At 49.5% G+C, this 19,452-nt stretch overlaps 1 long non-coding RNA gene across 1 annotated transcript; it reads left to right on the top strand.

Moving 5' to 3' along the window:
* Nucleotides 1-7,247: 7,247 nt before the first annotated feature.
* Nucleotides 7,248-8,522, top strand: LOC125510561. Its single transcript, XR_007284658.1, has 2 exons — nt 7,248-7,873; nt 8,088-8,522. It is a non-coding gene; the product is annotated as an uncharacterized LOC125510561 (long non-coding RNA).
* The last annotated feature ends 10,930 nt before the right edge of the window (nt 8,523-19,452 follow it).

Below are 19,452 nucleotides of genomic sequence, written 5' to 3'. Positions count from 1 at the left end.
ATTTCACCTCTTCCATCACTGCGAACATGGATATCCTTGGTCTAATGAAGAATAGGCGCTATATTTCTGCTCTAAACCAGCAAATCAATTCAGTATGAAATTGTCCAGGGCAAAACATAACTGTATCAGATTTTCCAGTGCAGAACATGACAGATGCTAAGCGGAAGAGACATGTTTAAATCGAAAATACAAGGTGTGTTATATGTTTACTAGCTGCTTGATATTTGTGCAGACAGAGATGTCTGCCCATTGCTATTTGGCAAACAAACAAAGTGTCCGCAATTTTGGTTGAACTGCACAAGAGAATAGTATAGTCACTGCATGCAGTGCCATTTGAAAATAGACACAGAAAGATTGGATAGTCACTTCATGGATTGCAGAAAAGTAGTACTGTACTATTTATTGGCCAACACTAGGTGCTTCATTGCTTTGGTCTGATTATACAACGGGCATCATTTTGCCTAAGTTAAAGTTTGTATTCCGAAAATAGTCTCGCGGTGTGATCGAGAGAAGACCAAATCATATTGCAGTGGATGTTCCTCCATCATGTGTGGTTCATTCTCATGGTTCCAGCTGTTGGTGAAACCACTTACGTTTGCAAGAGGATTTGTATACTTCACAAAAAAATTTGTCTTTCAGTCTGTACTGAATGTTGGCCAAGAGAAGCATCCATGTTAGTAGGAAAAACAGATGTTTTTTCTAGATCTCTGCTTTTGGAGCTACATATTTGTATATGATCTGTTATTGTATATCTTAATATTTTTGTTGTTGATTTGTTATTGTATATCTTAATATTTTTGTATATAAACTTGGTCAAAGATTGTAAAGCTTGACTTTGACCAAAGCTAATATGTGAACTAAATAAAAACGGAGGGAGTACCTCCTTTCCGGTTTGCAGGGCTTAATTCAAACCTCTCACCAACCAAGGTACTCCCTCCGTCCGGGATTTATTAGTCCCGTGAGCAAAGCAGCAAGACCAATGCATGGCAATAATTAACGACATGTAGAAGTTTAAGCCTAATTAATTCCAGCGATTTAAATGGCTGCATGCGTGCCCTCGGCTGCGACTCATTGCATGCTGCTTCGCGTACTGCCTGCGAGCGATTCTGAGTGCCTGCATGCAGCCGGTCGTAATTAAGGCAGCTAACTGATGCGAAAAAAGATACGCTTTAAATCCGTGGAATCATTATTGACAAGGAGGGAGATGATTCGAGTGCACTCGTTTGACCGCCATGCCGGCGTGCCACCCAGACGGGATGGGACGACACAGTCATTATTTTAGTTTCTCTAGTTTTCCACGGCAAGCTGGCACGCTAAGCCATTATGCATTGAATTCCGATGATCGTCGCGCTACCTTCCGCCTATAAGTACTATTTCCCGGCCTTCTCAGGTGCCACCGTGACCCAACTCGCCATATCCTCATAAGCCCCCACCGGCCCGACGTCGCTCGCCACGTCCGCCATGCCCCCGCCCGTTCGCGGTAGGCGACGCCGTAGGCGGTCACCGCCGGAACTAGTGTTCGGGTTTTCACCGGAAGGCAGACGAAGGGAGGAGGCATTCTATCTGTCTTTAGGTGGCAATGCGGAGATCGAGGAGTTGTTGGAGCGCGACCACATGGCGGAGGAGCAGGAGTTGTTGGAGCGCGACCGCTTGGCGGAGGAGCACCGTATCGCCGATTTGCGCCTCCAGCATGTCATGGAGCAGCAGCGCACCAACGCCCTGAGTTGTGAGCAGAGCGCCCGCAACTGGGCCGACTACGTGGAGGCCGGCGCCCGGCAAATAGCCCTGGAGGCTGTCGGGCACGCACGCATTCGCGACACCGATTTTTACTACCAGCTCGTCAAGTGGGTTTCCGGCTTGGAAGCCGAAGCTTCGGTGGACCACGTCGGCATGGAAAGGGCCAACGCGCGCGAGCAACGCGCCCTATCACACCTCTGGCAAGTCCGAGGCGAGGCGGAGGACGCCGGTGCCGGCGTTTAGCATGGACAGCAGATGGCGGCCGGCATCGTCTAGTTAGCTAAGAGTAAGTTAGTACTTGTACGCTACTAGAGTGTTAGTGGGAGTAGATAGTTAACTTGGCTATGATGGTTGTCAACGTGGAAGTTCAGTACTCTATATGTGGATCAGACCTGTTACTTTGGTCTGAATGTTGAACTTTCCGTTTGAACATATGGAATGGGCTATTATTTTTTTTAATGGGTTGTATTTGTCCTCCACGGTTTAGAGGCTGACTTGTGGGCCTAGCAAGTTGACGCATACACAATCAGGAGATGATTGTACGTGGAGAGGATGACAGCAGGGACCCGCCAAGGTCATGGCAGTATGCAAGAAAGTGCCTCCCTATTTCAAGCCAATAAAAAAATGGCTCCTCCTAGTGGATTTCTGACATCTGGGTCCCATGCCATTGTCAACGTATAGTCAATAAACGAGAGAATTGCACAATGAGTGGCTGACACCAGGGACCCAGCAGCTCACCCAGTTATTTTTGTTTTGGGTTAATTTGATAAATGCCACTCCAAATCTGGTGTATCCGAGAAATGCCACTGCAATTTCCAAACTTTGAAAAATTCCATTTCATGCCATTTCTAGTGGCATTTTTCGAAGTCTGGAGTGGCGTTTTTCAAAGTTTGCAAACTGCAGTGGCGTTTTTCAAAGTTTGCAAAAATTGCAGTGGCATTTTTCAAAGTTTGGAAATTGTAGTGGCATTTTTATGAATCTCCATAATTGGAGTGGCATTTATCTAATTTGTTTTTGAGACGGAAGTAGGGTGTCAACTGGGCTGTGCGAGACACTCTGGCGTGTCTAGACAACCTTTTCTTTTGTGTTTACCACGGACCAGCCCAGTAGTTTTTTTTCTTTCTGAAAATGGCTAGCCCAGTTCTTTTGTGATTTGTCAAGTAAGTCGCTTTATCAGGCCTGTTGCGCTGCAAATCTTTCAAGACGAGGAGAGCTTCATTCGGCTGGCCGAGAAAATGGCCTATCAGTAATGAGAAATGGGTTGTATATTTTTAAAACACATCAAACCGGTAATTATTTTCAAATATCTTTTTTTCATTTCGAGATTTTAAATTGCATTGATTTTTATGCGTGGACAATTTATTGGATTTTATATTGATATACATTTATTTTTAAAATCAGTCTGAATGTGACTCAAAATTTCGGGATTAAAAACAGTTCACACCGCACCGACATATGCAAAATTTTGTATAATTTTTTAACCGTGGCCACAATATGGGCTGCAATGCTAACATAAAGAATATGGGCTCCAAAAAAAACCGTAAGAATTAGCAAATGGGCTGTAAATTATTTGAAATAATGGCAGATGGGCTGTATGCTGTTTTCCACAGATTTGAGGCTTTCCACAGATGGCATGTATACTGTTTGATGTCCATCCAACGGCCGTCGTGCTTCTTCAATCTCTGCTCTTCCTGCTCTAGCCGCTCAAACAAGCGCCGACGGGACTGCCTGGTCCCTCCTCCCCACGGCCAGCTGTGCTGCCGCGCAGGCTTCACCGCCCCACTGTACTCCCATCGCTGGCCTAGCCATCCCTCTACTCACCCACACCTGCTGTTACTCTCCGGCGATGGCAGATGAACCAGTAAACCCTCGTACAGTCGTACTCCCCTCCGCGTGGAATACAAAAACAACGGCCGAGTCTTCCCTGCCTCCGTGTCGTTCCCTTCCTAGGCCTCGCCGTCGTCCACCGCCTTGGTGCTCTCGGCGTGGCGTGGTCAGCGTGGTCAACGACCGACATGCATCTGAAGTGGACTGTACGTGGAGAGGTTGACAGCTGGGTCCACGGCCGCACGCAAGGAAATGCCTCCTTATTATGCGCAAAATAATGATTTCCTCCACCTGACATCTGGGACCCACTGAAACGGCCTCTGTATTTCGCGAAAAAAACGTTACCGCCGCTGACAGCTCGGACCCACCAGCTATATCTTCGCACGCAAGGAAGTGCCTCCTTATTACGCACAAAAAAATGAATACTCCCCCTGCTAGTTGGGACCCAGTATAGTGGGCCTACTAAGTTGACGGGGACGAAGGGCTTTGTCAACTTAGCCAATATGCACGATTCTAGCTCGACTGACCGCACGATGTCCATCCAACGGCCGTAGTGCTTCTTCAACCTCTGGTCTTCTTGCTCCAGCCGCCCAAAGCAGCGCCGGTCATGCCGCCTGCTCCTGCCTCCCGTGGCCGGCTGTGCTGCCGCAGAGGCCTCACCGCCCCCATACTACTCCCACTGGTGGCCAGGCCATCCCTCCACTCCACTCACCCACACCCCCTGTTATTCTACGGCGACGGCAGCGCAGCCGAACCAGTGAACCCTCGTACTCCTCTCCGCGTGGGCATCCACTGCCGCGTCTTCCCCGGCTCCGCGTCATCCCCTTCCTAGGCCTCGCCGTCGTCCACCGCCGTGGTGCTATCGGTGCGGCGTGGACAATGTGGTCAACGACCGAATTCCATTGGAAGAATACAGTACGTGGAGAGGCTGACAGCTGGGTCCACGACAGCCGCAAGGAAGTGCCTCCTTATTACGCGGAAAATAATTATTCCTCCACCTGACAGCAGGGACCCACTGGACGCCCACCAGTATATCGCAAAAAATGTTTGCCCCTGACTGCTGGGACCCACCCGACGGGCCACCGTATTTCGTGAAAAAACGTCCCCCCTGCTGTCAGCTCAGGCCCACCAGAAGTGCCTCCTTATTACGCACAAAAAAATGAATACCCCCTGCTAGCTAGGACCCACCTTGGTGAGAGGCTGACTTGTGGGCCTACCAAGTTGACGGGGACGGAGGGCTTTGTCAACTTAGTCAATATGCACGATTCTAGCTCTAGTGACCGTACGATGTCCATCCAACGACCGTAGTGCTTCTTCAACTTCTGGTCTTCTTGCTCCAGCCGCCCAAACCAGCGCCGGTCGTGCCTCGTGCTCCTGCCTCCCGTGGCCGGCTGCGATGCGGCGGAGGCCTCACCGCCCCCTACTACTCCCACTGCTGGCCAGGCCATCCCTCTACTCACCCACACCCCCTGTTATTCTACGGCGACTACAGCCTCACACCGCAGCGAACCAGTGAACCCTTGTACTCCTCTACGCGTGGGCATCCACTGCCGTGTCTTCCCCGGGTCCGCGTTGTCCCCTTCCTAGGCCTCGCCGTCGTCCACCGCCCTGGTGCTCTCGGCGCGGCGTGGTCAACATGGTCAAGGAACGGCTTCCATCGGACGTGGACTGTACGTGGAGAGGCTGACAGCTGGGTCCACGGCCGCAGCAAGGAAGTGCCTCCTTATTATGTGCAAAATAATTATTCCTCCACTTGACAGCGGGGACCCACCGGACGGGCCACCGTATTTCGCCCCTTGACTGCTGGGACCCACCAGCTACATCTTCGCATGCAAGGAAGTGCCTGACAGTCGGGACCCACCTGGTCGAAGCGTACGTAGCGTTGTCATTCTGGTCGCGAATGTGTATGTACATATATACTGGTGGATGTAGAGGCGCGCACGTGTCATAGTTGAGGCGGCCAGGGTGCAAGAAAGAAAATACGGCCACGTATGTGTACATACGGGCGGGGTCTCAAACGCCTACTCGCGCATACGTACGGCGAGGGCTCTTTGACATGGCTGGGTTGGAACGGAGAAACAGCGTCGTCGTCGTGTTCATGGGGAGGCAACGGAATGTGTCGTGTTCATGGGGAGGCAACGGAATGCGTCGTGTTCATGGGGAGGTAACGGAACGCGTGGGAGCCAACCGACTGGGTCGGAACGGAATGCGTGGTCGTGTTCAACGGGAGGGCTTGGACGGAACAGGCGATGGAAATGAGGCCTGGCGTACCGCACAATGGAGGAAACGGACCTCCTACGTTCGGAAGGAGGTCCTGTTGATCGGGAGGGGTCTGGCATACCACAAAACGGAGGAAACGGACCTCCTACGGTCGAAACGGGGGTCCTGTTGATCGGGAGGGGTGTGGCGTACCGCAAAACGGACGAAACGGACTTGTGTTGGAGTGCTACGGTCGAAACGGGGGTCCTGTTCATCGGGAGGGGTGTGGCGTACCGCAAAAGGGACTCCATGGGATATTGTTCATCTCCACCGTCGACCCCCTCCAGCCTCCGCGAGCTACTGTTCATCCACCGTCGACCTCCTCCAGCCTCCATCTGCGACTGTTCATCCACGGGCTCTTGTTCACCCAGCCTCCACCGCGCGCTACTCCACCGGCTACTGTTCAACCAGCCCTCTCCACGGGCTCCTGTTCAACCACCCCTCCACGGGCTACTGTTCATCCTGCCCTCCACCGTCTACTGTTCATCCTGCCCTCCACGGAGTGGTCCTGTTCATCCAGCCCTCCACGGGGTCCTGTTCATCCAGCCCCAACCAGCTCGATCGATCGGGGTCCTGTTCATCCACCCCCACCCCCGAAACTGTCACACCCCCCCCCCCCACCCCCCCCCCCCTGGTTCATCCAGAGGTAGCATCGATCGGCTTCAGTTAGCAGCAGTAGCGAAGGAATCGCTCGATCAGGTTCAGTTAACAGCCATCGATCGATCGCTCGGGTTCAGTAACGCGTAGCCTGTAATGCAACCGCTCGGGTTCAGTTAGAGCCCAACGCCTCGCTCGGGTTCAGTTAGAGCCAACGCCTCGCACACACGCGCGTATGTGTACAAGAGAAACGCGCATCGCTCGGCCCCCGACCTCCCACCGTAACCGGGAACTCCCTAAAATTTTCCTCGCCCTCACTTCTACCACGGTTTTTTCCGTCATGGACGGCCCAAAGAATGTCATGCAGCTGCGTCTCCGACCCGCCCAGGACAAAAAGCCCATTTTCTGTCATGATTTTTTGTCATAGAAGTAGGAGCCCACCACATCTATGATGATACCGGGTTTTGTCACAATTATCGTCATAGAAGTGTCATATGTATGACAGGAAAAAAATTCGTTCGGCCCAAAATGTCACGGATGTGTCTTTTTTTTGAGTGAATACTTGTAGTTCTGGAGTTTTAATTGGACACGGAGAAAGACAGGGGCTTATAGTTTTGCCCCACAACCTTTTACCTCGAGGGTAATGTCAACAATAATAACTCATGCCCCCCTACATCCAATTATATATATATATGGTAGGTCTATTATGATAACCCCCTTAAGAGTTTTATTATGATAACACCCGTGCTTATTCTGCTAACACCTCCGCCCATCCCGTAGCTACAAACTAACCATGCTAAACACCCGACTGAACTGCGTGGGTCAAAAAAAAGTCCTCCACCCCCCACCTTATCCTGTGGTCAAGCACCATCTCCCACTCCCGCACGACCTCCACCTCCCTTCCCGCATCGTCGGGCAAACCCCCACCCCTGTGCCGCCGGCCCGCCCCCCTCCCGCGCCATAGCGCCGCCTCCCTCCTCCGTCGCGTCGCCTCCCTCCCCGCACTTCCTCTTCCTCCCGGCCGGGGTCACCACGCCTCCACTTCCTCCCAGCCGACGCCGCCGCGCCTCCTCTTCCACCCTGAATCGCCGCCACCCCCTGGATCCACTTCCTTCTTCCCCGCCCACCGACCGCCCCACCCTCCTCACCTTCTCCGGCGCCTGCTAGCCTCCCCTACCCCTCCGCCAACCTCATCCGCTAGATCTAGCAGCCCTTGCCCCCACCCTCTGTCGTCGCGGTGACACCTCCTCTGCTACTCTGGTCGGATCCGCCAACGCCCCTGACTACCACTGCATCGCCGGATTCCGATGCCGTCCTGGACAACAGCCACTTCTCCCTCCTCCCCTTCATCCCCGGGCCGCCGGATCCGCGTCTCCGTCTATGTCGGGCCCTGCGTCAGCTAGCCGCCAGATCCGCCTCGCCGCCCTCCACCGACCACCATCCACCGAATCCGGTGAGCCAGGGGGAGGTTACCGGCGACTCTTGCCTCCCCATTCCTCCACCACCTCCCGATCCGGTGCTGCTCCTTGGTCCCGACGCAGCTACCTCCTCTTCTCTTGCGTGGACCCACTAGAAACATGCCCAATGCAAGATCATCCATCTCTTCCCTCACGGCCGACATCTTGCAGTTCGCTAATCTGATGTGTGGTGTTTGAATTTTTTTTCAGGCTTGCAGTTCACCAGTTTCCGCTAGGAGGACCACGACGACTCTTGATGCAGTCCTCAACCCTCCCTGGTGGTCGCTGCTGCACGGCTTTCTTTGATGCGGTTCATGTGAATTACAGTGCGGTTTGGAGCATGTTAGCATGCAGTGCAAAATGGTGAATTTTGTGTTTGAGGAGTTTATGTATAAAAATTGCAGGGGCTAATCTGGAAGAATTTTGTGGGGAGACATGTCTTCAGAATGCAGTTTGGAGTATCTGCACATGCAGTGCAAACGTTGCTTTTTGTGTTTGCGTATTTTTTTGTATAAAGATTACAGGGACTCGTTTGATTGCAGCGAAACATGACATGAGCATGCAGTTTCGACCATGTGGACATGCAGTGCAAAAATGGTGTTTTCCATGTTTGATGATTTTATGTATAAAAGTTATCTGGACTCATTTGAAAATTGTTTACCAAAGAAGTTCATTTTGAATTCTGTTGCGGCTCATTTCCCTCGACCATGTGGTTTGCTTCTTCGCATGTGTATAGCTCGCCAATGTGGAAACCCAAAACTCCAAACAGAAAAAAGAAAGAAGGAAATGAAGTGCAAAGATGTGTTAAATGAAAATGGTAGATAAACAACAAAAAAAGTAATGTCGTTCACTTGACCGTTTGATGCAGTGCAAAGATGTGTTAAATGAAAAATGGTAGAGAAACGACAAAAAAAGTAATGTCATTCCCTTGACCATTCGATGCAGTGCGGTTTTCTAATTGAAGCAGTGTGGTTTTCTAAACTAAAGCAGTGTGGTCGGGTGTCTGATGTTGTTCATCTTGTAAGTGACCATTTGATGCAGTGCGGTTTTCTAACCGAAGCAGTGCGGCTGGATGTCTGATGTTGTTCATCTTGTAAATGCAAAAAGAAAAAATGTTACTGAAACGACAAATAAAGTAATGCGGTTTACTTCTCCATGCATTTGGGGTTCACTTACGCCCGATGTGAAGTCCTGTCCACTTCCTCGCATGAGAAAATTTACGTGTAAATAAAATAAATCAAGCAGTTCGCTTGCCCATCTGATGGGGTGCGGCTTCCTGTCTGAAGCAGTGCATTCTTTTGTTTGATGCAGTACACAAGTCGATTTGGGTGGCGCGAAAAACAGAGTTTCCGCATTTTGGTAAAATTGAAACTGCTCTTAAACCGTAAGGAATTAGAGAGAGTGTTCTACATGAAAAAGTTGCGTCTTGTCGATATCTTTCTACGGCGTATAATTTGAATCATTTCGACGGCCGGTTTGTAAAAATTTCGCGAAAAAACAGCCGTTGCCTCTCGAAGTCAGCCGCATGATTTTCAAAATTAACTAAAATCCGTAAGGAATCTCAAAACCATTTCAACATATGAAAGTTGCACCTTGTCTGTAGCTTTCCAACGGCGTATCATATGTCTCGTTTCGACAAAGGTTAGAAAACAGGAGCAAAAACAGTACCGAAAATTTCAAAAAAATTGAAAAACAGAGTTCCGCGATTTAGTAAATTTGAAACTGCTCTTAAACCGTAATGAATTAGAGAAAGATTTATATATGAAAAAGATGTGCCTCAACGATATCTATCCAACGGCGTATCATTTGCTTCATTCCAACAAGCGGTTTAGAAAAAAACACGAAAAAACGCTCGCTGCCACTCGTCATCCGCCGCACTATTTTCAAAACTGCTCTTAAACCGTGTGGAATCTCGAAAAGTGTTCAACATGTCGAAGTTACGCCTAATCCATAGCTTTTCAATGGTATATTACACGCCTCATTCCGATAAACGTTTAAAAAATTAGAGCGAAAACAGTAACGAAAAAAATAACGCCTGCAGTTTTTTCCGACGAAAAGTTCACTAGTCTCTATTGCATTGCTCGTCGTCAAAATGATGCAGTGCGCTTCTGTTGAGCGTGCAGTGCCGAAGTGGTGTGCAGAATAGTTATTCTGCTAATATTAGCAGAATAGACCGTCTGTGTATATATATATACATATATATATATATATATATATATATATACATATATATATATATATCAGGCTCTTTCCAACATGCTGGGCTTGCCAAAGGATAAAATGAAAAAGGGAGAGGTGAAGATCACCATGACACTTGCATAAGGTAGATGATAATAATAAAAGATAGGCCCTTCGCAGAGGGAAGCAGAGGTTGCAATGCGCTTTTATGGTTGGATGCACAAAATCTTAATGCGAAAGAACGTCACTTTATATTGCCACTTGTGATATGGACCTTTATTATGCAGTATGTCACTTTTATTTCTTCCATATCACACAGTCGTATAAAGCTTATTTTCTCCCACACTAATAAGTCATACATATTTAGAGAGCAATTTTTATTGCTTGCACCGATGACAACTTACTTGGAGGATCTTACTCAATCCATAGGTAGGTATGGTGGACTCTCATGGCAAAACTGGTTTAAGGGTATTTGGAAGCACAAGTAGTATCTCTACTTGGTGCTGAGAATTTGTCTAGCATGAGGGGGAAAGGCAAGCTCAATATGGTGGATGATCCATGACAACATACTTTATCTCAGATATAAGAAAACATAACCCATTACGTTGTCTTCCTTGTCCAACATCAACTCTTTAGCATGTCATATTTTTATGAGTGCTCCCAATCATAAAAGATGTCAATAATAGTATATTTATATGTGAAACCTCTCTTTCCTTATTACTTCCTATTAATTGCAACGATGACCAAAGCTATGTCTGCCAACTCCCAACAACTTTTAATCATCACACTCTTTCTATGTGAAGTCATTACTATCAATAAGATCAATATGAACTTTTGTTTCTTCTTATTCTTTTTCTCTTTTCTTTTATTCACCGAAGATCATAGCAAGAAAATAAAGCCCTTGACTCAACACTAATCTTTATTATATAGCTCACGGACTCGATTACATAGAGAGATCATAAGGCAAAACTCAAAACTAGATCATGCCATAAACTTTATTCTACTAGATCAAAATTCTACTAATAGGATCGAACTAAGGAAAATGGTAAAGATAGGAGTTGTGATTGTGATACGATACCGGGGCACCTCCCCCAAGCTTGGCAGTTGCCAAGGGGAGTGCTACTACCTCTTGAGCACTACGTTGGATTTCCCCGAAGAGGAAGGGATGATGCAGCAAAGTAGCGTAAGTATTTCCCTCGGTTTTTGAGAACCAAGGTATCAATCCAGTAGGAGGCCCCGCTCGAGTCCCTCATACCTACACAAAAACAATAGCTCAACGCAACCAACGCGCTTAGGGGTTGTCAATCCCTTCATGATCACTTACGAAAGTGAGATCTAATAGAGATGATAAATAATATTTTTGGTATTTTTGGGTATAGAGATGCAAACTAAAAAGTAAAAGCAAAGTAAAAAAGAGCAATAATAAAGTGATGGAGATTGATATGATGAGAAAGAGACCCGGGGGCCATAGGTTTCACTAGTGGCTTCTCTCAAGAGCATAAGTATTCTACGGTGGGTGAACAAATTACTGTTGAGCAATTGACAGAACTGAGCATAGTTATGAGAATATCTAGGTACGATCATGTATATAGGCATCACGTCCGAGACAAGTAGACCGAAACGATTCTGCATCTACTACTATTACTCCACTCATCGACCGCTATCCATCATGCATCTAGAGTATTAAGTTAAAAACAGAGTAACGCCTTAAGCAAGATGACATGAAGTAGAGGGATAGTTTCATGCAATATGATAAAAACCCCATCTTGTTATCCTCGATGGCAACGATGCAATACGTGCCTTGCTGCCCCTTCTGTCACTGGGAAAGGACACCGCAAGATCGAACCCAAAGCTAAGCACTTCCCCCATGGCAAGAACAACCAATCTAGTAGGCCAAACCAAACTGATAATTCGAAGAGACTTGCAAAGATAACCAATCATACATAAAAGAATTCAGAGAAGATTCAAATATTATTCATAGATAGACTTAATCATAAACCCACAATTCATCGGTCTCAACAAACACACCGCAAAAAGAAGATTACATCGAATAGATCTCCACGAGAGAGGGGGAGAACATTGTATTGAGATCCAAAAAGAGAGAAGAAGCCATCTAGCTACTAACTATGGACCTGTAGGTCTGAAGTAAACTCACACTTCATCGGAGGGGCTTGGATGATGATGCAGAAGCCCTCCGTGATTGATGCCCCCTCCGGCGGAGCTCCGGAACAGGCCCCAAGATGGGATCTCGTGGATACAGAAAGTTGCGGCGGTGGTATTAGGTTTTTGGCTCCGTCCCCGATCGTTTGGGGGTACATGGATATATATAGGAGGAAGAAGTACGTCGGTGGAGCTTCGAGGGGCCCACGAGGCAGGGGGCGCGCCCTAGGGGGGGCACCCTCCACCCTCGTGAGCACCTCGTGGCTTTCTTGACGGAGGGTCCAAGTCTCCTGGATCTTATCTGATGAGAAAATCACGTTTCCGTAGGTTTCATTCCGTTTGGACTCCGTTTGATATTCCTTTTCTTCGAAACCCTAAAACAGGCAAAAAGATAGCAATTCTGGGCTGGGCCTCCGGTTAATAGGTTAGTCCCAAAAATAATATGAAAGTGGATAATAAAGCCTGATAATGTCCAAAACAGTAGATAATATAGCATGGAGCAATAAAAAATTATAGATACGTTGGAGACGTATCAAGCATCCCCAAGCTTAATTCCTGCTCGTCCCCGAGTAGGTAAATGATAAAAACAGAATTTTTGATGCGGAGTGCTACTTGGCATAATTTCAATGTAAATGTTCTTAATTGTGGTATGAATATTCTGATTCAGAAGATTGACAAAAGTTCATGTTGACATAAAAATAATAATACTTCAAGCATACTAACAAAGCAATTATGTCTTCTCAAAATAACATGGCCAAAGAAAGCTATCCCTACAAAATCATATAGTCTGGCTATGCTCTTTCTTCACCACACAAAGTATTTAAATCATGCACAACCCCGATGACAAGCCAAGCAATTGTTTCATACTATTGACATTTTCAAAACTTTTTCGATCTTCACGCAATACATGAGCGTGTGCCATGGATATAGCACTATATGTGGAATAGAATGGTGGTTGTGGAGAAGACAAAAAGGGAGAAGATAGCCTCACATCAACTAGGCGTATCAACGGGCTATGGAGATGCCCACCAATAGATATCAATGTGAGTGAGTAGGGATTGCCATGCAACGGATACACTAGAGCTATAAGTATATGAAAGCTCAACAAAAGAAACTAAGTTGGTGTGCATCCAACTCGCTTGCTCACGAAGACCTAGGGCATTTTGAGGAAGCCCATCATTGGAATATACAAGCCATGTTCTATAATGAAAAATTCCCACTAGTATATGAAAGTGACATAATGAGAGACTCTCTATCATGAAGATCATGGTGCTACTTTGAAGCACAAGTGTGGTAAAAGGATAGTAACATTGTCCCTTCTCTCTTTTTCTCTCTTTTTTTTATTTGGGCCTTTTTTATGGCCTCTTTTTTTTGTTTGGAGTCTCATCCCGACTTATGGGGGAATCATAGTCTCCATCATCCTTTCCTCACTTGGGACAATGCTCTAAAAATGATGATCATCACACTTTTATTTTTCTTACAACTCAATACTTAGAACAAAATATGACTCTATATGAATGCCTCCGGCGGTGTACTGGGATATGCAATGAATCAAGAGTGACATGTATGAAAGAATTATGAATGGTGGCTTTGCCACAAATACGATGCGAACTACATGATCATGCTAGCTCCTAGGGGGATAGATTGGTAGGAAAAGACCATCGCTCGTCCCCGACCGCCACTCATAAGGAAGACAATCAATAAATAAATCATGCTCCGACTTCATCACATAACGGTTCACCATACGTGCATGCTACGGGAATCACAAACTTTAACACAAGAATTTCTCAAATTCACAACTACTCAACTAGCATGACTCTAATATCACCATCCTCATATCTCAAAACAATTATCAAGCATCAATTTTTTTCTTAGTATTCAACGCACTCAAAAGAAAGTTTTACAAATCTTGAATACCAAGCATATTATTATTAAGCAAATTACCATGCTATTAATACTCTCAAAATAATCTAGGTGAAGCATGAGAGATCAATAGTTTCTATAAAACAAATCCACCACCGTGCTCTAAAAGATATAAGTGAAGCGCTAGAGCAAAATTATATAACTCAAAAGATATAAGTGAAGCACATAGAGTATTCTATCAAATTCCAAATTATGTATGGCTCTCTCAAAAGGTGTGTACAGCAAGGTTGATTGTGGTAGACTAACAAGCGAAGACTCAAATCATAAAAGACGCTCCAAGCAAAACACATATCATGTGGTGAATAAAAATATAGCTCCAAGTAAAGTTACCGATAGAAGTAGACGAAAGAGGGGATGCCTTCCGGGGCATCCCCAAGCTTTGGCTTCTAGGTGTCCTTAGATTATCTTGGGGGTGCCATGGGCATCCCCAAGCTTAGGCTCTTGCCACTCTTTGTTCCATAGTCCATCAAATCTTTACCCAAAACTTGAAAACTTCACAACACAAAACTTAAAGTAGAAAACTCGTAAACTCCGTTAGCGAAAGAAAACAAAAGACCACTTCAAGGTACTGTAATGAACTCATTCTTTATTTATATTGGTGTTAAACCTACTGTATTCCAACTTCTCTATGGATTATAAACTATTTTACTAGCCATAGATTCATCAAAATAAGCAAACAACACACGAAAAACAGAATCTGTCGAAAACAGAACAGTCTGTAGTAATCTGTAGCTAGAGCAAGATCTGGAACCCCAAAAATTCTAAAATAAATTTCTGGACGTGAGGAATTTATCTATTAATCATCTACAAAAATAATTAACTAAATAGCACTCTCCAAATAAAAATGACAGCAGTTATCGTGAGCGCTAAAGTTTCTGTTTTTTACAGCAAGTTCAACAAGACTTTCCCCAAGTATTCCCAACGGTTCTACTTGGCACAAACACTAATTAAACACAAAAAACACAACTAAAACAGAGGCTAAATAATTTATTTATTACTAAACAGGATAAAAAAGCAAGGAATAAAAATAAAATTGGGTTGCCTCCCAACAAGCGTGCCGGGGTACTGATCCACGAGCACCTATGGGACTGGCGGACCGAGTCCCTTTCGGTTCGGCGGGGGCGAGGGTCGCACGAAGAGCGGATCGAGGCAAAACACATGAGCCGTTTACCCAGGTTCGGGCCGCACGGATGCGTAAAACCCTACTCCTGCTTTGTGGTTTGTATTGAGTTCTTGCTCGGGAGCGCGGAGTGCTACAGTACACCCCAGCAGCTAACGAGCCCGAGCGTGAGTGTTCTCTTTTTCTCCTCCTTCTCTATGTTACGCATGGGCCTCCTTTTATATGCTCAAGGGGTCACCAATAGGTGGCAACGTAGACAAGGGTAAAAATGGAAAGGTGTTGCGGTTGGTACAGCTACCTGCTACAGTGTATCATACCTAACCCTAACGACAGGGGACAAAGGCATTAAATGCCCGTCTGCGTCGCCTAAATAGTGCAAAAGGGACCGTCAGGGACGCCACCGCTTGCCACGATGGCAATCTTGTCAGCGCCGCTTGCCACCGCGCACCGCTGGCTGCACAGCCTCCCGCCACGTACGCCTGGAAGGGTCCCCGAGCGACACATTGGTGGATATGCTGGAGCGTGGGCACAGAGTGGTGGCTTGCCGCGGCAAGCGCCTTGCTACGGTCGTTGTCTTGTCGCGTCCGGGAGCTTGTCGCTCACCGGGCCTTGAAGGGACGCGTGGCGCGTCGCGGCAAGTTCCTTGAGATGCCTTGGTTGGCCTTCCCGGCAAGCTCCTCTTGCCGGGGTCTTGTCCAGTTCCTTGGCTTGGATACTTTGTCTTTGAATGGTTCCAAAGGAACCATGGAGGACCTTGGCGGTCACCCGGCAAGCCTTGCCGCGGGATGCTGCGACTGCCCGTGCACAAGTTCGGGATACTAGGGTACCCCTACTCTAGTACACCGACAGGAGCCCCCGGGCCTGGGCCATACACGGTGCCGAGCGCTGTTGGGCCAGGCCCAAAACAGGGCACGGGCACGCGCGGCCTGGGTTACGCCGTATCTCTCTCCGTATCTACCGCGCCCTCCCCGAACGGCACGCGTTGAATGCGGCGTCGTGGGAGAGATCGTGGGTGGTTTCTTTATTCGGAAATGCGGAACGTCCGCCCCCTCCCTCCTTATAAGCAGGGGAAACAGGGGCAGTTCGCCCATTCGCCGGTTGCTACTCCAATCTCGGAAACCTCCGCTGCTCCCTCGTCTTACCAAAGCTGAAAGAGAACAGCGCCCCGCCCCCCATCGCCACCAGCACCACCAACGCCATCGACCTCCTCCACCACTTCCGCCATGGCTCCGAGAGCCGACAAGGGGAAGGTTGTGAAGTCGACCGAGGCGCAGTGGCTTGCGGCGCTGCGAAATGAGCGGGCAGTCTCCCCCCCAAGCTTGCCGCGAGGGAGCTGAGGGAGAATTACTATCTCTTCTGGTCGACGGAGACGCGAGCGCATCCGCGCACGAAGGTACTTCCAGCCGCCGCTTGGAAAATGGCTCCAAACGGATATCCTTTCTTCGCCTTGTTCTTCTACTGCGGGCTCTGCCCGCCCTTCTCTGAGTTTTTTTGCGATATCATGAACACCTACGGGTTCCACCTCCTTGACTTCACCCCCAATGCCGTTCTGACCATGGCAGTTTTCGCACATCTCTGTGAAAACTTTGTCAGAGTCCATCCCAATGTAGCCCTTTTTCGCCACTTCTTTATGCCCCGAGTAGAGAGAGGAGAGCCTTTATCCGGCGGAATCGCCTGGATCTCGAGGGCCGGCAAGAAGGACACTTATCTGGAGGGAGAGTTCTGCGGCAAGTGGGAGGAATGGAGAGCAGACTAGTGCTGGATTGTCGAGGAGAACCCGCAGCCGTTTACCGCCCGGCGCCAAGCCCCAGTAGCACGCGGCAGCGATTGGAGTGACGTGGCCCCGGAAGATGATAGGCTTAAGATTGCCGTCACCCGGATCCTACGCCTCAGGCTTGCTGGGCTCACTGTAGGCGCTGTTGGCGCAGATTTTCTTCGCCGCCGCATCGCCCCCCTACAGGAACGGGGGAGACCCACCTGGGAATTCAAGAATGCGGCGGATATCATGAGGCTGCGTCCGGGCCTCAACTTCAACTTCACTGTTCTGGAGCTCAACCCGATGCTCCAGGAGCTGTTCAAGTACAACCCTCAACATCCCGAAGTGTTCAGGTTGCCGAAGGGTGTCGTTCCGCTGTACAACAACTCTGCGCTCGACCGCATCCGTGCAATGATGCCGCTGTGCGATTCGCATGGAATTGCGCCAACTTGGCAAGAGCCTGCAGATGACGTCATGCAGCAGTTCTTTGACGGCTTGGTAGAAGTGCCGGTCCGCCCCGACGAAAAGGATAGCCTCACCCGCGACACCACCGATGCGGAGATGACACGCATCGCCACTAGGCTGGAAGAGGCGGCGGCAGCCGCAGCCGTGGGCGAATTTGGATTCACCGTGGAGGAGGCAGATGCAGGAGAGGCGGCAAGCCGTGCCGAGCGAGGGGAGCCCGCCGGCAAGAAAGAGCTTGCCGGGCATGACGTCGAGTCGAGCGAGCCCGCCAAGGATACGAGCGGCTCGCTGGAGATCAACTCCTCTTCCTCCTCGTCTTCAGGCAGCTCGCCGCAAGCAGAGCCTCCATCCCCACCAAGAAGGCGTCTCCGCAAGGCCGGGGACGTAGCGGGGCGGCAGGCGAGTGAACAGTCGCCGCGCTGCGTGACACGCTCCACCGCGGCAAGCACTATTGCTGCGGGAGCACCTCACGCTGCTGCGGCAACTGGAGCGGGGTCCAGCCGGACCACCGCTTCTGCTCCTGCCGCTTCTCACGCCGCGGCGGCAGCCGGAGCGGGGTCGTCGCAGACCACCGCCAATGTTCCCGCCAAGCGGCCAAGGGAAACTACTCCTCCGCCTCCTTGCACCGGACGTGAGCCGGACTTCGACTTCTCCGCGTTCAGCTCCGACGAGGAAGAGGAAGAAGAGTAAGATTCTCTTGTTGTTCTTCAATTCTTGCTGTTTTGTCTTGTATCTCATTTGCTTTACTCTGAACTTATTCCTTTCCAGGACTCTGGCCCAGAGAGCAGCGAAGAGAGCCAAGGTCCCGGTGATTGTCATCGAGGACGAACCCACCACGACAGCAGGGGGTGCGCCCGAGACCACCTTGCCGGACCCGGCAACTGTTCTCCAGAGCAGCCCCCAGCGTAAGTATATGGTTTGCTTTCCGCTGTTGGGCGCGCATGGATACTCTTTCTTTGCTGACATCTGACTGTTGGTTTGTGTAGGCGCAGAGCAGCCCCACCAGGAGCGTCCGGAGACCGCCCTCGAAGTGCCAAGGGAGAGTCCTCCGGCAAGGGGGAGTTCTCCGACAAGGGACAGCACGAGCGTCCCCCTGGCGGCGGAGACTACGACTGCCGAACCCAGTACAGGTAATCTTCTCTTCAAAGCTTCCCTTGGGTTCTTCTTCTTGGGTATTTGCTTGACTTTTCTCACTTTTCCGGCAATCAGACCCATCTGTTGTGGAGCCGATGGAGACTGAGGTTGCTGCCGACGATGCCGCTGCCACTGAAGAAGCAGCTGGCGCTGATGATCCCGCCGGCGACGAGGCCTCCAAAGCTGCCGCCGCAGTAGCCGGCGGGGGGTCTGGCGATCGCACTGACGGCCCTGAGGCCGCAGGAGCGCCAGGCGCTATGTCGACCGCCGACCCGTCCGCCGCTGCCGCAGCGCCAGGCTCCGAAGAGCCCCAGCCAGGCGTCTACTTGAAGGCTGGCGATGGCGTCTTCATCAACCTCCCCTGGGCGTCAAGCTCTAGGGCGCCGGTCGAGGGAGAGAGCTTTGATGGAGAGGTGCTCGCCTCCGCTGGGCTGACGCTAGTTGATGCGCCGAGCAGCAGCAGTGGCGAGCCTGAGGAGGAGCGGCTGCTGCGGAAGCTGTTGTCGCTCTACCGCGCGCAGCAAGCCAAGCTGGAATCCCGCGAGGCGCTTGTCGCGAAGGCGGGAGCGGACATCGAGAAGCGCGCGGAGGTGCTCTGGGGTCTCAACCAGGAAGCTCTCCGGTCCCTGGCAGAAGAGCGGGAGCAACTCGCCGACGAGCAGAAGGCCTTCTTGCTCGAGAAGGCCGAAGTTGAAGAGCAACATCGGCTTGCCGCTGAGAAGCTGTTTGCGCGGGAGGGCGAGCTGGCGCAGCGGAAAGTTAACCTCGACAGCCACGAGGAGGAGCTTGCTGCGCGTGAGCAAGAAATCGGTGGAGCCCTTAAGCAAGCAGAGGATGTT

Source organism: Triticum urartu, chromosome 5 (assembly GCF_003073215.2).
Source record: "Triticum urartu cultivar G1812 chromosome 5, Tu2.1, whole genome shotgun sequence".
NCBI lineage: Eukaryota > Viridiplantae > Streptophyta > Magnoliopsida > Poales > Poaceae > Triticum > Triticum urartu.
Note: the sequence above shows the minus strand (reverse complement) of the source record. Positions and strands in the feature narration are given on the sequence as shown.